This window comes from Ambystoma mexicanum, chromosome 7p (genome assembly GCF_040938575.1).
Source record: "Ambystoma mexicanum isolate Mex_15411 chromosome 7p, UKY_AmexF1_1, whole genome shotgun sequence".
NCBI classification, from domain to species: Eukaryota; Metazoa; Chordata; class Amphibia; order Caudata; family Ambystomatidae; genus Ambystoma; species Ambystoma mexicanum.
This window is the reverse complement of record NC_090939.1, coordinates 821563359-821578219: the sequence shown is the minus strand read 5'-3', so window position 1 is coordinate 821578219 and position 14861 is coordinate 821563359.

Below are 14861 nucleotides of genomic sequence, written 5' to 3'. Positions count from 1 at the left end.
GAGCACCTAGAGATCAGATCCACGGTCAGGTAACAGGTGCCAAAGGCCACAATCTGTGGGCCCATCAAAGCTCGAGGGGCCTGCTCAGAAAACACAAACCATGACCTAGAGTCACTTCAATTAACCATTAGTTTTATTTGGAGGGAAACTATAAAACAATGCAACATTCCAACACCTAAGCAAACTCTGTTAAATGCAATGCAATTTGTGGTAACATATATAATTAAGTTTGCAACCACATACCTTGTTATAAACAAGCACATCGATTGTTGTTTCACATTACACCATATCACATCAGTCTGATACACAGTGGTAAAAGCATGAAGTGCATTAATGTGCATTAGCATTCCGTATTTGAATTACATCTTGTAGCAGTCATGTAATACAGAAAACGGAGCATAATTCTATAGATGCCATACAATTCTCAAAATGCCTTATTCCGAGGTTCATTATAAGTTTGCCGGTCTGGAAATAAGGTGCTGGTAATAATATGTTACCACATGCCAGTAGATGAGGCCCCCCCCCGGCAGACAATTGCTGCAATCATCATCCCATGGAGTCCAACGGGACTCTGTGGGAATGGGGATGTACCGGCATCTCCGCCAGTCCTAATATCCTGGTAAATACTACATCGGATGGTGCAGATGGTATGGTACCTCAATCCTGACGGAATTACTGGTGGGATACCGGGGGACTTATAATGAGCCCCGTGGTGCTCATTATATGACCACAACCAGATCATAAAGCTATGAGTGATGTGTTAATACATACCTACACTATTCAAAGAGATAGAATCACATAGTCAGAAATTAATAATTTCAGGAACATTATGATCTCCTACAGTACCCTTCGATACAACAGCCGATTTGCAAAGCTCAAATATCTTCAATTCTCCAAACATAAAGCCAAACGTGAACCTCAATGCAGGCCTGCACTGTTTATTTATTGTTTGTTTATTTTATTTATATCGCGCACCTGACCCAGAGGTAATTGGGCGCAAGAGGATGGTGATGGTTATATGGCATAGTATAGCATTCACAGAAAAAATTACAATGGTGCATATTTACATAATAGACATTGTGCATATTGCATATTGCATGTGCATTGCCAGCAGCCATACTATAACCATCTAGTTAGTATGCAGGAGTACATTTGCCCTTTCTTAAATCGTTCTACTTGGAGTTCATTGCATCTTCCTGCTTATGAATTCTAGAATAAAATAAAATAATTAATTCAAATCCACTAAGTAAAAGAAGGATATAAATTCTGCTATTATTCCTCACAATATTTCCTGTAATACTTTCAATCATCTAGCCACGATTACTCACAACTTAAGGGCCTTATTTAAAAACGAACTGTCCAGCACATACCTTGGTCAACCGTGAGTGGAAATTAAAAAAAAGCTGGCTTGTCGTAAACCAATTCTCTAAAGGCCGGATTCATGGAATTATTCCGCGGTAAATAGGGACTGTGCATGCCAAACTGTGTGCAAAATCCCATATGTCAATTCATGGAATTGACTGCGCAGCACTTTTTCCTACTTTGCGGGGACTTCGTGCAGGCTCGGCACATCGCTGAGAATGGGTGAGTCCCTTGTGCAAGACAGCACGCAGAGCGTGGTCGTGGCTTGCCCAGAAGGCAGGCAAGAGGACAAAACTCATAAAATGAGGAAGAACACAGGAAAATGTGAGCGTTACAAGGGATGGGCCGCAGGCAGTCCATCGTACGGCCACTATTGCACGGAACAATACGTATTCATGGATCCGACCGCGCAACCTCTGGGCAGGGAACTGGCCACTCAAAGCCCTCATATTATCTGCCACCCGAAGGCTGCCGTACAGACACTTGCGCATAGGATTCACTGCTCAGAGGTAAAATCGGGTGTCGGATTTAGTGGTGCATGTACGCAGTCGGGGTTCCAATCTAACTTATGGGTGCACGTACACAGTGTAGCGGGGTGCATGAACGGTTTATGGCGGTTCGCACGCAGATTGTCTGAATTTTACCCGAATTACGATAAATCGTACGCATGTTGTCGGGGTGCCGGTAACAGTTACGAGTGGCCTGCTTGTATGGGAACCTATGCACTGTTTTGAGGGTGCATGTAGTTGAGCCTGGGGAGCATGCAAAGGTAGCTGTTTTTGGCTGTTTTTGCTTTGCGTGAGGGCGTGTCGGGGCGTTCTGGCGTGACTTGCGTATACAGTTACTATGCGCAAACATTTTCATGAATACGCAGAGGGTACAGAAAAACTTCTGCGTGCAGGCTTGGGATTTCTACACACTTTTCCATTAACCGGGCTCTAACTCTTAAAATTGGAATCAGAATTTATTTCTAGAACAACTAATATTTAAGGCAAAAACATATCAAGTGCATAACACTTTCTTTCTCATTTGGGCAGAAAGGAGAGCCACAATCAGTGGGATCTTAAGAATCCTTTCGCAACCACTGTGCCCACACACAACCTATAGGTAATGCATTCAAACTAAAAAGCCTTAAAAGCCTCCTATAATGTAAGTGATCAGTCCAGATTAGATATGATTTTAGTTTAGCAAAATGACATTGCTCATACAAAATATTAATTCTGACTAATTCCATTCCTTCCCTTTGTTCTAAGTGGTGGCTCAATGATCTTTGTTTGAAATATTTTGTTACATTCCTCTGATTTAAGAGGTGGAGCCACAAAAATTCGTGTGAATTGATGTTGTATGCGTTCTGTTTTATATAAGTCATTGAAGGCAGCATGAGAGATTGTTCCCTCACCAGACATCTTTCAAAATGAGCCTGGTGAAACCCGTGCCACCCCTATGTTACACAGAGTGCAATGCCAATAATGGTGTGGCCTTGTGATGCCCCAAATGTAATGCCGACCAAGATCAGAACAGAAGATGGGATACCAGAATATTTTTAAACACATTTTCTGCCCTGTTTTTATATCCAAACTGCTGCACTATATAGACCAACTGCATTCCAAGAGGCTTTCTGGAACTGTAACTTCGACGTTATAGGTTGTCTAGCAAATTGTGTTGCAAAATACAAAAAGTTCCCAATTGTTTGTTTCATACTCAATTGTTGTTTCGTACTATATGTCAAACTTCTTAAATTTTCCGAAATGTTATGCTTTATCCCGCTCAAAATGATGACCATCCAAAAAGAAACAAAAAGTGGTCTTTATTTTAGCATCTTTCAAAAGTATGTGTGGTGTACTTGTGTTGACTAAAGAAAATGTATATTCATATACTTAACATAGGATTCAATAAGGAGCTGCAATGGTTCTGTGCCGTAGGAAAGATATCATCTGCATAACTGAGCAGCGGGATTGGTTTCTCGCCCGTGCTTGGTACGCCCAGGGTCCTTTCCTCAAAACTGTTAAAGAAGTAATTGGTGTGCCAAGTGAGCAAAAATGGTGCAAGTGGGTACCCCTGGTGAACACCAATTGAGATAGGGAAGAATTATTGACTTTCCCCTTCTCACCAAAACATACACTTGTATATTTGCAGAGTGTAATTTTCTAAACAGGCACATCATTTGCCATGGGATACCCAATTCCTTTAGATACTCACACAACCTTTATCTATTTACTTTATGGAATGTTATGGAAAGAACCATAAAGGCAAAAAAGACTAGACTTTTCCAGATTAAACAATATTTGGGTGTCAACAGAAGTGTGTGCAGCAGTTTCACTTTTTCGATTTGTGATTATGCCACCCTTGTTCATTTTTTCTGCATTGTATTCCTCTCACAGCCTTGAAACACTTGTGTATAGGCGAGTTATAAATGCCGTATCATATCACAGATCGAAGGTGAGAGGAATACCGGCAAGAAAAAGCCTTCAAAATAGCAAATTTGGGGCATATTTTTCCATTGAGCAGATATTCGTAACAAAGGCACTCCCCTGTACGCTCACGCCAGAAAAAATACAACCAGCTAGGGAAAAAAGGCCAAGAGATTTCTTGGAAGGATAATAAGGTTTAATAGCACAAAAATAAGGATGCCATCAAAGAGCTTTGCTGCTCGAGAACGTTCTGCCGGAAAAATGGTACAAACAGAAGGTTATAAGGCAGCACATCGTCATCACATACAGTAAAAAACCAGTGTGACTGGTTGGTGAGACCCTATATATGGGCCTGCTCCATAGGGGATGCCAGGCTGTGATTGGCCCCAGCCCAGGCCGTCCGTCTTCCATCACGTGGTCAGCTGAGCACATCTCTCCAGGGACTGAAGGTCATGCTCCTCATACGTTACTTTTGCAAGACAATGCTACTCTATCATTATGGCGTGCACCTGGGAAACTCTGGGACTGGCACAGGGGGAGGATCACGGTCATGCTGACCCACACATTCTTTGCTCAGTTCACATCGCACTCTCCGCACCCAAGGTTTCCACCCTCACATTGGACTATAATTTATTCCACCTTGTACATCATATTACAAAGTGTGTTATTATGGGATAAGGTGAAATGGTTACGTTCTTCCAGATCTTTTATAACCATTGGTTTTATGGTTGGTGGTCTGAGGTCCCCTACTATAGCAGAATACAGGGGTCTTGGACTGGGTCGGTTGTGGGTGTAATAACACCTTGTGGGTTGGGTGGGGGTTGGAGGTCTGCTGGTGGCCTGACTGTGATGAATCTGCGCAGCAAGGAGCCTGGTGCTGTCTCGCGGCCTTGCAGGAAACATTCCTGTTTTGGGATAATAAGTAGTTGCAACAATTAAGGAACAAAGGGAAGTTTCTATGGGAATTAGCAGCGCATGTCCTTCTACCATTGGCGCTTGAGCCTGCTCGGTTTTCTTCATCGGGCTTGTGTTCACCACGCGGCCATGCAGGACTGAATATATCTACCATAACTACAAAAAGGGAGTCTCTTTATATGCGGGCACTACGTCTATACATCTGTATGTCATGCAATATTGTGTTTTTGCAGGGTTCCTTAGCACTGCCCTCTCCCCCCTGGTACATTGCACGTTATATTTATGGGACTCATCTCACTCTAAAGTGCATAGGGGGTTGGGAAAGGTTAATTTCCTTCCCAACATTATCCTCCTTTGCCACTGGCATTACCTTAGTAAGAATAAGTTCACTAGATTCTCCCATATCAACCACTACCCATTATTAGTTGGTGTATCTTAATCAGTGATGCCAGAACCTAAACACTTCTCTGCCCTTTCTCAGTATTCATTATAAATCCCAACAATGATTGGTTTCTGCTCTGTCTTTCACTATCATTCCCCATTGTATGTTCTGACCCCAAAATAATCAATTGAAGGGTTCCCTCCACCAATTATCAATATGATGTAACCAGCACCATCCGATTTGGTCCTTCCGCTGTCAGCCCAAAACCCCCATTCTATCATGAATGAATGATTTTGGAGTACCCTTGGGTCAACTCTGGCATCTCTCACTATAGCGTTTGGGATACAATCACCCAATCTTTTCCCTCATAATAAATCCCATTTTAGTGCTACATTCCCTTATTTAACTTAAAATCCCCAGCCACAAGTATTTTCTTTCACGCACTAAAATGATCATCTCTTCATTCTTCAAAGCCTATTAAGGAGGTTTGTAGGATGGATACAGGTACAATATGTTTTCCATGCCAAACTGAGTTACATGCACTAGAAAGATGTGAGGACTCATTTCCAACAGAACATGATTGGATCCGTAAAATATGCCAGAGTGTAGAATGAGTAGTTTTGATATATGCTCAAATCTTTGTGCTACTCATAAAAGAAATCTCCCAGAATTGTGGCACCATTTATTGGGAATTCCTATTTTAAAAATGACCTTAAAGCCATCTCTATAGTGGTGTTTACATACCCTTTTTTCCAATAGTTTTAAAATATCACACTCTGGCAAACACTTCCTAAAATCATGATCATCTAATTCTTTCCCTAACCCTGTTATGTAGCATGAAGATATCTCAAGCTCTCGATTACTTATTCTTGTTTGATCAAGTTTCCCCTCTGTACCATTGGAGATTGTACATTAATTGTCTGGGTGTCAGTCATTATCCTCGAGTTTGGCCAGGGCATGGAATCAAGTAGTCATGTCCAATCTACCATTCTCTGTCCTTCTTATTGTAAACCTATCATTGTTATCATTACCATCTCGTAATTGATTACCACTGCAACCACTTTGCTGGAAGGATTACCCTGAAGAAATATCGTCATAGAAATAGCCCAAAGATTGCTTCTCAGTCCCCTACCTTTTGGCTTCCTTATAACCAATAAATGGTCAACGGTATCCCATTTACCAAGTCGGGGGAACAGAAGAAAAACACCACTACGTCCTAGCCAATTTTGTCTTGTAGGGATTCATCGACACCACTCTACTAGTCATTGGAAAATATTTAGGGACAATTCAACCCCCACTTTTAGTATCTAACCAATATACAGATTAAAAAAATTGGTTAAAATACCTCCTCCCTTGTTGCTTTATTCCTGGGACACTTGTCATTGCTATGATAAGCATGATGCAGTCAGGTAGCAAATTCAATATTCCTTCTCTAGCACGAATGATGCATGATCCATATTGGGATATTTAGGCTAAGTGATTGGGAGCAGTCATTTCATTTTATTTTGCACCCTTAAGATTTGTGGTCAGAAAATTCCATAAATGTTTCCTGTTCTATTTTATTTGCCCTTATCTTTACAATGACAATTGTATACGTATATATCACTGGGTGGGGAGCAGAGATGTTGCCACGTATAGGCAGTTTTTCTGTGCCATTCCACTTAGAGGGATAGTGTGTGATCTTGGTTTTCCATCTATTTTACTAAACGTTTTCCCTGAAGATTTTGCTAATGATGGAATCAAGTTGATATTACTTTTACAAAAGTTCGGGGAGCCCCTCTACCAAGAGCAAACACAGCAAAATATCTGTTCTGTGGCCATTGGGATGGTCTACAACCATATTTTAGGTCACCATACTTTTCACAGAGAAGTAACGATTTGCATATCAGTCCAGCACCAAATGCTAGGCAAGTATTTGTTAAACAAGAGTATCAACAGCAACACAAGACACATGTTTCAGGCTAGTGAGGCCTCCCCAATGAGCTGAAGCGGCACTTCTCCAAGCAAAGTGAGCAAGGGGGTCCATGTCTGGATTACACTGGGTAATTTAGGATGAAACCCCAAGTTCCTAAAAATTCACAAACAGTTATGGGAGCCCCTCTACCGAGCACAAACACAGCCAAATAACCTGTTCTATGGGAAGGTGGCCACTCTGGATGGTCTGCCACCATGTCTTAGCTCACTGTACCTTTCACATAGAAGAAATAACAATTTGCATATCAGTCTGGTCCCACCCACTTGGGCAGTCCAGCACCGAAATGCTAGGCAAATCTCCTCTGAACAAGACTACCAACAGCAGTCGCAGACATGACTTTTAGACACACCTCCCAAGATACCTTGAACAAACAGTATTTTTTCAATTGATCTCATTGGTTGAACTCATTTTACTGCCAATTATTCAATCAGTGTCAAACATTTGTGTGTAAGTAAATCCAGATGTAAGCAGCTGCCATTTTGTTTTGACAATTGGATATTAGAATTAACAATATGTCAATTATGTTGACCTCCTTTGGTCAATCGTTTTCACCTACTGGCTCCTGGTCAGAGCTTAGTCCTTAAATTAGATGTAATTTTCCATGTGCTAGTACTAGAATTTTCCCTTTGAAGTCCACTGAAGGAAATTGACACCTATGAAATAACAGTAATTCCCAGTGCTTAAAGTGGGCCGGGGCCTGCTGGGGCCGGGCCCCGGCAGTCTCCAAAAAGTGGGGCCCCGTCCCACCGCCCGCAACATCGGCAGGATGCATTATCCCGTCGCGGCCGCAGCCGCGACGGGAGATGCATGCGCCTGCCATGAAGTCAGCGATCTGACAAAAGTGGCAGCCAACCACAGCGACGCTGTGACTGGCTGCCACTTCTGTCAGTCATAGTAACTGCATCTGGTGACCCCTCGCGCGAGAGGTCACCAGAGGCAGTTACTGTCCCTTTGTTTCCCCAGGTCGCCGAGGCGTCTTTAACCCTGGGGAACCTGGGGATTCCTCGACATATTTCGAGGTTTATAAAAGATGGCTTTGAAAGTACACATTTCAAGCCATTTTTATAAAGCTTTGCCGACGGACAATTTTGTCCTTAGTCAAAGCTTTATAAAAGACGGCTTGAATTGTGTACTTTCAAAGCCATCTTTTATAAACCCGAAATGTTTAAAAAAGATGGCCTGAAAACTAGGCAAACCGTAGGGTATGCACACAAATATATATAAATGTTATATTTGTGTGCGTACCTTACTATGGTGTGTGTACTGTGCAAGCCATCTTTTCTAAACATAGAAATATGTTACATACATTTCTCTGTCTCTGATGCCTTCCTTGATTCATCCCGGTACACCAAGAAGAAGAGAGAAGAAGAGAGGAGCCCTGCTGGGAGTGCTGGAGATTCCAAAGTCCTCTGCCATAGATATAAGGACAGGTACATCCAAGGCAGGGGAAAGCTCTGTCCCCTAAACATTCCCTATGTGGTTGACATGCTGTGGGCTATGACCTTAACTGCTGGCTGCACTAGAACCAGCTACTGCTCACTTGAGCCAAGGATACCCTGTAAGTGCCACCTGAGCCAGGTGAAGTGGGGGTACAACCGAAAGGGCTTATCTTGCCCCTGGAGACTTTGGATTGGGCCTGCCAGCAACCCAGAAGTCAAGAGCAGCCATCTGCCCTGATTCCCACAATGAACCGCTTGTGAACTAAAAGAATCGGGACATTGCCTGCCTTTCCAAAGCTTTTTTTTACCATGTGCAATTGCTGCTTATACAGCACAGCGGGTCAGACTTAGTCAAACAGCTCTCCTAACCACTGCCCAATGCCGAATTACTGTCTCAAGAAGCTCCTAAAAGCCATGCTCAATACTACTGAGCCCCCAAAGACAAGTATAAGGTACTGTAAAAAGGACATGTCTTCCAGATCCACTTTTAAGACCATAGTGACTTTTAAGCCTCCCATCTCTGCCTTTTCCTCAAAAGACATAGCCTTTGAACAGTGAAATTGATGAAATTGCTTGCCTGATTCACTGCTGCTTCAGTACCCAGAGGGCTATCACATATATACTTTGCAAATTCTGTGTTCTTTCTGAAGGTGTGGCTTTTAGTTAGTGCGTTTAGTTTTGCATTCTGGAGAGTTTAGTATTTATATATATTCATTAAAAAATGTTAGTTGCAGAGATGTTAAGGTTAGAACTTAATGCAACAACACCCCTGAAATTCAGCTAAAGCCACCTTAACATCGTGCCCCCGTTGCGCAGCCTATGACCACAATGATGACATCACAGATTACGTCACTGTTTACATCACTAATTATATTACAACAGTAACTGGCACTAAGCATGGCCTTCAGCCATGGTCAGTGTGCATGGCCAAATATATTTCAACACATGAAAGGGTACTAGTCATGGCCTTTAGTAATGGACAGTGGTCACAACCTTCACCCATGTGCACTGAATATTTTAACACACTAGCATGCTAACAACCATAGATTTCGGCCTTTACCAGTGGATACAGTTTTCAGAACAAACCTGAAGTTCATTTTGATAGACAGACCGCCAATTTATGATGCAACCTTCATAGACGCCTTGACAGAAGCAATCACCAACGTAGCCATCGAGCCCAATCATCTGATCGTCCCTGGAGACTTCAACATCTAGTTCGATGAAGAAACCACAGCCAATGAAAAATCTCTAGCCAACCAACTAGCAGCAATGAATCTACACCAACTAGTCAATAGAGCAACCCACATGACAGGGCATACACTTGACGAAATCTTCGCCAACAGAAAAACTCATTACCATGGCACCACCAATTCAAATACTCTGGAGCGACCACCTCATCATCCCCTTCAAAATCACACTGACCATGCCAATAAACAAATAACAAGACAAGCCACCAATCACGATGAAAAGAAATTGGAGAACCGTCAAAAACTCCAACCTAACTGAACTTCTAGAACTCAGCAAACCACAAGCAACAACTATGGACGAAGCTGACCTGGACAGAAAATAGCTCTACTCCACAACTGGATCACAACAACAATCGATGAAATCTCCAAAGAAAACCCTGTCACCCCTTCACACAAAAGAGCAACGGCAAAATGGTTCACCCAACACTCAGCACCATGAAAAGAAAAAAACTAAAACTGGAACTAGAATGGAGGATCAAAAACGACAGCGGAATGAAATTCAAGTATCAACAACATATCGGCTCATACAAAAAGGGAATACAAAAAGCAAAAAGGAAATACTACGACAACTGAATCTTCAAAGCACCAAACACCCAAAAAGAACTCTTTAAAATCATTAATGAAATCAAAAATCCACCTGACTGCAACAACATGCCAATACCATCGAAGAAACTATGCAATGACCTAGCAGACCACTTCAAAAACAAAATCATTACCATCCAAGAGACCATAAAAAACAGACCAAGCGAACAGACTACAGAATCCTCCTACCCATATGAGGAATGCCCAAACAAACTCTGAAGCTTCCCTGAAATATCAGTGGAGACTTACGTCAAACTGGTAAATCAAAGCAATAAAACAGGTTCCCCTATGGATCCCTGCCGCCCGGACATACACAAATCAATCCTCTCATAAGGAACACCCATGGAATACCACAGGAATGTCTTCAACCTTTGAATCTCAACAGGGAAAGTGCCACAATCCTTCAAATCAGCATACATCAGGCCGCTACTCAAAGATACAGCAGGAAATGTAGAGGGCCTCTCCAATTACAGACCCATCTTCAACATCCTGTATCAAGCTAAACTGCTCGAAACATAGATATACAGAACCACCCAAGAATTCGTAGAAGAGCACCGCTTCCTAGACCAGGCACAAGTAGGCTTCAGACCAATGAGAGGAACGGAATCAGCACTCCTCTCAATATGTGATGACCTAAAAGCAAATGCAGGCTCAGACAACAGTACTGCTTTGATACTTCTAGACCTCTCTGCAGCATTCGACAGTTAAATACGACATCCTCATCAAGAGATTGGGAGAACTTGGAATCCCACACCACGCCCTGCTGTGGATCAAATCCTTTTTATCAAACAGAACAGAGACCATATGAATGAAACCTTTCAAATCCAACCCAAGAGAATCCTCATGCGGAGTACCACAAGGATCATCCTTCTCCCGTTATTATTCAACATCTACCTGTCTCATCTAACCAAGATTATCAAAAGACACAGCCTTACCTGCTACAACTACGCTGACGATACACAAATAGTCTACAAAATACAAGAGATTCAGGAAGAAAACACAACATTAGAGAACTGCCTTCATGAAATTTACAACTGGATGAACTCGAACTACCTCAAACTCAACCAAGGCAAAACAGAAATCATGATCATCACAAAAAACAGAGGAGACAAACACTACATCCATTGGTCAAGGGAACTCGGTACAACCCCAGGTCCATCGTCAATTGTAAAACACCTGGGAGGCCTGATGGACAACAAACTTACTCTAGAGCAACAAGTAAACGTTCTAATCAAGAAATGCTTTTTTCTCTTGTGAACGGTAAAAGGATCCTACATTCCTGTCATTCGCTAACAAAAACACTTACCGTCATTGCTTTCGTCATGTCCAGAGTAGACTACGCCTATAGCCCATACCTGGGTATGCCTGAACATCTTCTAAAAAAACTACAATGCATACAAAATGTGGCAGCCAGACTGCTCCTCAAATTACCCCAAAGAGAACACATCACGCCACTGCTGAAAACACTACATTGGCTACCAATAAAACAGCAAATCAACTTCAAATCAATGTGCATCATGCACAGAGCAATCCACAACCAGTACAGAGCTCCTGAAAGACAAACTAAGCCTACATCACCCAACAAGGATGCTCAGATCGAGCAGTGACATCTGCTTAGAATCAAACACTACAATAAAAGATAATTCAGAGGATCTTCTTTCTCTCACTTCGCACCAATAATTTGGAACGATTTACCAAAGAACATAAATAACACAAGAAATCACCTAGTATTCAGAAAACTATTCACCTGAAAATCCACACCACCATCTTCTCGCTCAGCAAACCGCATGCACTTCACCACACCGCAACAACAAACAAACAACACATAAACCGCACCAACAGCACACAAGGTTTCGCATCACTCCGATATTCACACCAAAGCTGAGCGCACAGTGAAAACCGAACTGAAACCGCCAACAGCACACCACTTCTCTCACTTTCCTATTCCCTCTTCACCCAACTAACTCAACCCGCCTTCTTGTTTGCAGATCGGCCTGAGCACCTGGGGACCAATTCCGTTGGTGATAGTGCGCGATATAAATACCTTTAAAGTTAACATTAATATTAACCATGTCCACTGTATGTTATTTACAGTGATCAGGCACTAGAGATTGCCTTTAGCACAATACTGGCCAGTGGCTACAATCTTTGGATGTGCCCACTATATATTTTAACATATAAATGGGTCACTAGCCATGGCCTTTTACCTTGAGCAGTTTGTACATAGTTTGGCCATGTCCACTCTTGATTTTAAAATAATAAAATACAATGAGCGCTGGCTTTGGCCGTGCCCATTGTGTATTATGCAACAATCACCAGCCACTAGTTATGGCCTTTGGCTGTGCCCACTGTATATTATATACACTAACCAGCCACTAGATATGGTCTTCAACACAATATTAGCCAGTGGCCACGGCCATTGGCTATGCCAATTGTATATTCTAACATATTATTTGACACTAGCTATGGCCTTTAGCCATGGCTACCGACTACAGCTTTCAACGTTTCCCACGGTATATTTTAAAACAGTGATGGGCTACTAGGCATGACTTTTAACCATGAGCATTCATTGAACACAAACCGACCACTAGCTATGGCCTTTGATGGGGGCCAGTGACACCAGCCTTTGTCATGGCCAAGTCCATGGCCTAAATTGTTATTAAGGTAATCAAGGTTTCATGAGCTAACTTATGAATGATGTTATGTCTAATTCCATTATTGATGTAATCAGTTATATACAATGTAATTAGCGTTGTCATCAGTAATGGCATCATTGATGTGATTTGTATTGTCATTAGTGTTCTCATACAACATGTAATTAGTGTTGTCATCAGTGTTGAGATCTGTGATATCATCATTGTGCTCATAAGGTGTGCATCAGGGGGCGCAAAATTAAGATGGCTTTAGTTGAATTTGAGGGTTTTTGTTGTGTTAAGTTCTCACCTTAACGTACCTGCAATTAAGGTTTTTTCCTTGAATTTCAAGGGTTTTGTTATTCCATAGATTTTTACAACGCTTCCAGACTACTAGCATGGTCTTCATCCATTGTCCATTTTAAAACACTACCAGACCACTAGCCATGGCCTTTGGCCATGGCCGGTGGGAACGACCACTCTATATATTAAAACACTTGCAACCCATCGCTCAAAGAAGTTCATCAATCACAAACTGATTTTGTCCTGTTTTGACAGTGGTATTGTTACATATAAAAGATTGCAGGCTTTGAGAACTCACAATGTTTTTGGGAAATGTGCAGTGAGATTAAATTATTTGTCAAGTATCACACACATCGTTTAAGCAGCATGTTACAAGCCCCTTGTTTTATGGATGGTCTCTTGGTGACTAGTGTGATACATTGGACAACCCTAACTCACCACATTTAAGCAGCATGTAAAAGGGAAGAAAATGACCAGCTGCAAGAAGAACATATGCCCAGGTACTTTTTGCACCAATAGCGAAAATCAAAAGCAGGCAGCCATGAATATAGGCACAGTAAGTGAACATATATCTTAAAGTGAAATATACAAATGTTTTTCAATTGACCTTCCCCTTAGAAGAAGGTGCACAAGACAAAATAGCATTGGACATTTAAAAAAAAGTAATTAAAACTAGAAAAATAACCTGAGAGAGGAAATGTTCCAAACAATATACTGGCAAAGTATAAAAGATGCTAGTTTTTTTAAACCCAGCAATCTATTGTGAAATATTCCCTGGAAAACAAAATCCCAATCCAAAACAAGTGCTTGTTGTCTTGTGGGTAAGCGTCTGCACTGGGAACATGACAACCTGAGTATAGTCCTGGTAGCCAAATGCTTTCAATGAAAAAACATTGTAAAAGGGAAGTAATGGTTAAGTTGCACCAATATAAACCAATAAAATTCAATGACATTTTTTTTTAAAGGGATATTATGGTTACAAGTAAAACCGAAAACCCCCAGAAATTCACCAGTTATGGTAAGCTAAGCAACCATAACTCGCGCCACCACCGTGCACTGCTACCACTAACACACAGGACATCAAAGATGACATCACAAATGTCATTGATGGCATCACTGATGACATCACATGTGAAATCAATTTTGATGAAGAGTCCCTACAAGGAGTTGTGTTTATATTGTTGGTAGCAAGATGTCAGGGGTGATCGGGAGACCTATCATGAACTACTTAATCTATTAAAGAATGTACTCACCTAAAATCATTGTATTGGAGTGTTGTTGTTAATACAGAAACCTAATCATATATAAGCATAGGCAACGACTGCAGCATGCACTACAGAAGTAGATTATTTATAATCTTGTAATTGTGGATAGTACAATAATGAATGCTACCTTATCAGAGTTTTGTGTAATGGTAAACATGTAATAACTAGCTAACAATTCAGGATTTACAACACTTGTGCTGGTACAAACAATACGTATGAAGAACCACAATGCATACAAATAAGAGGCTCATACAGGGAAACTAAAGTAAGGAAGAAAGAAACAGCATCATCAGAAAACATTAATGACATTAAGGTTTATCTTCATGTATACAAATGAAATGTGTATT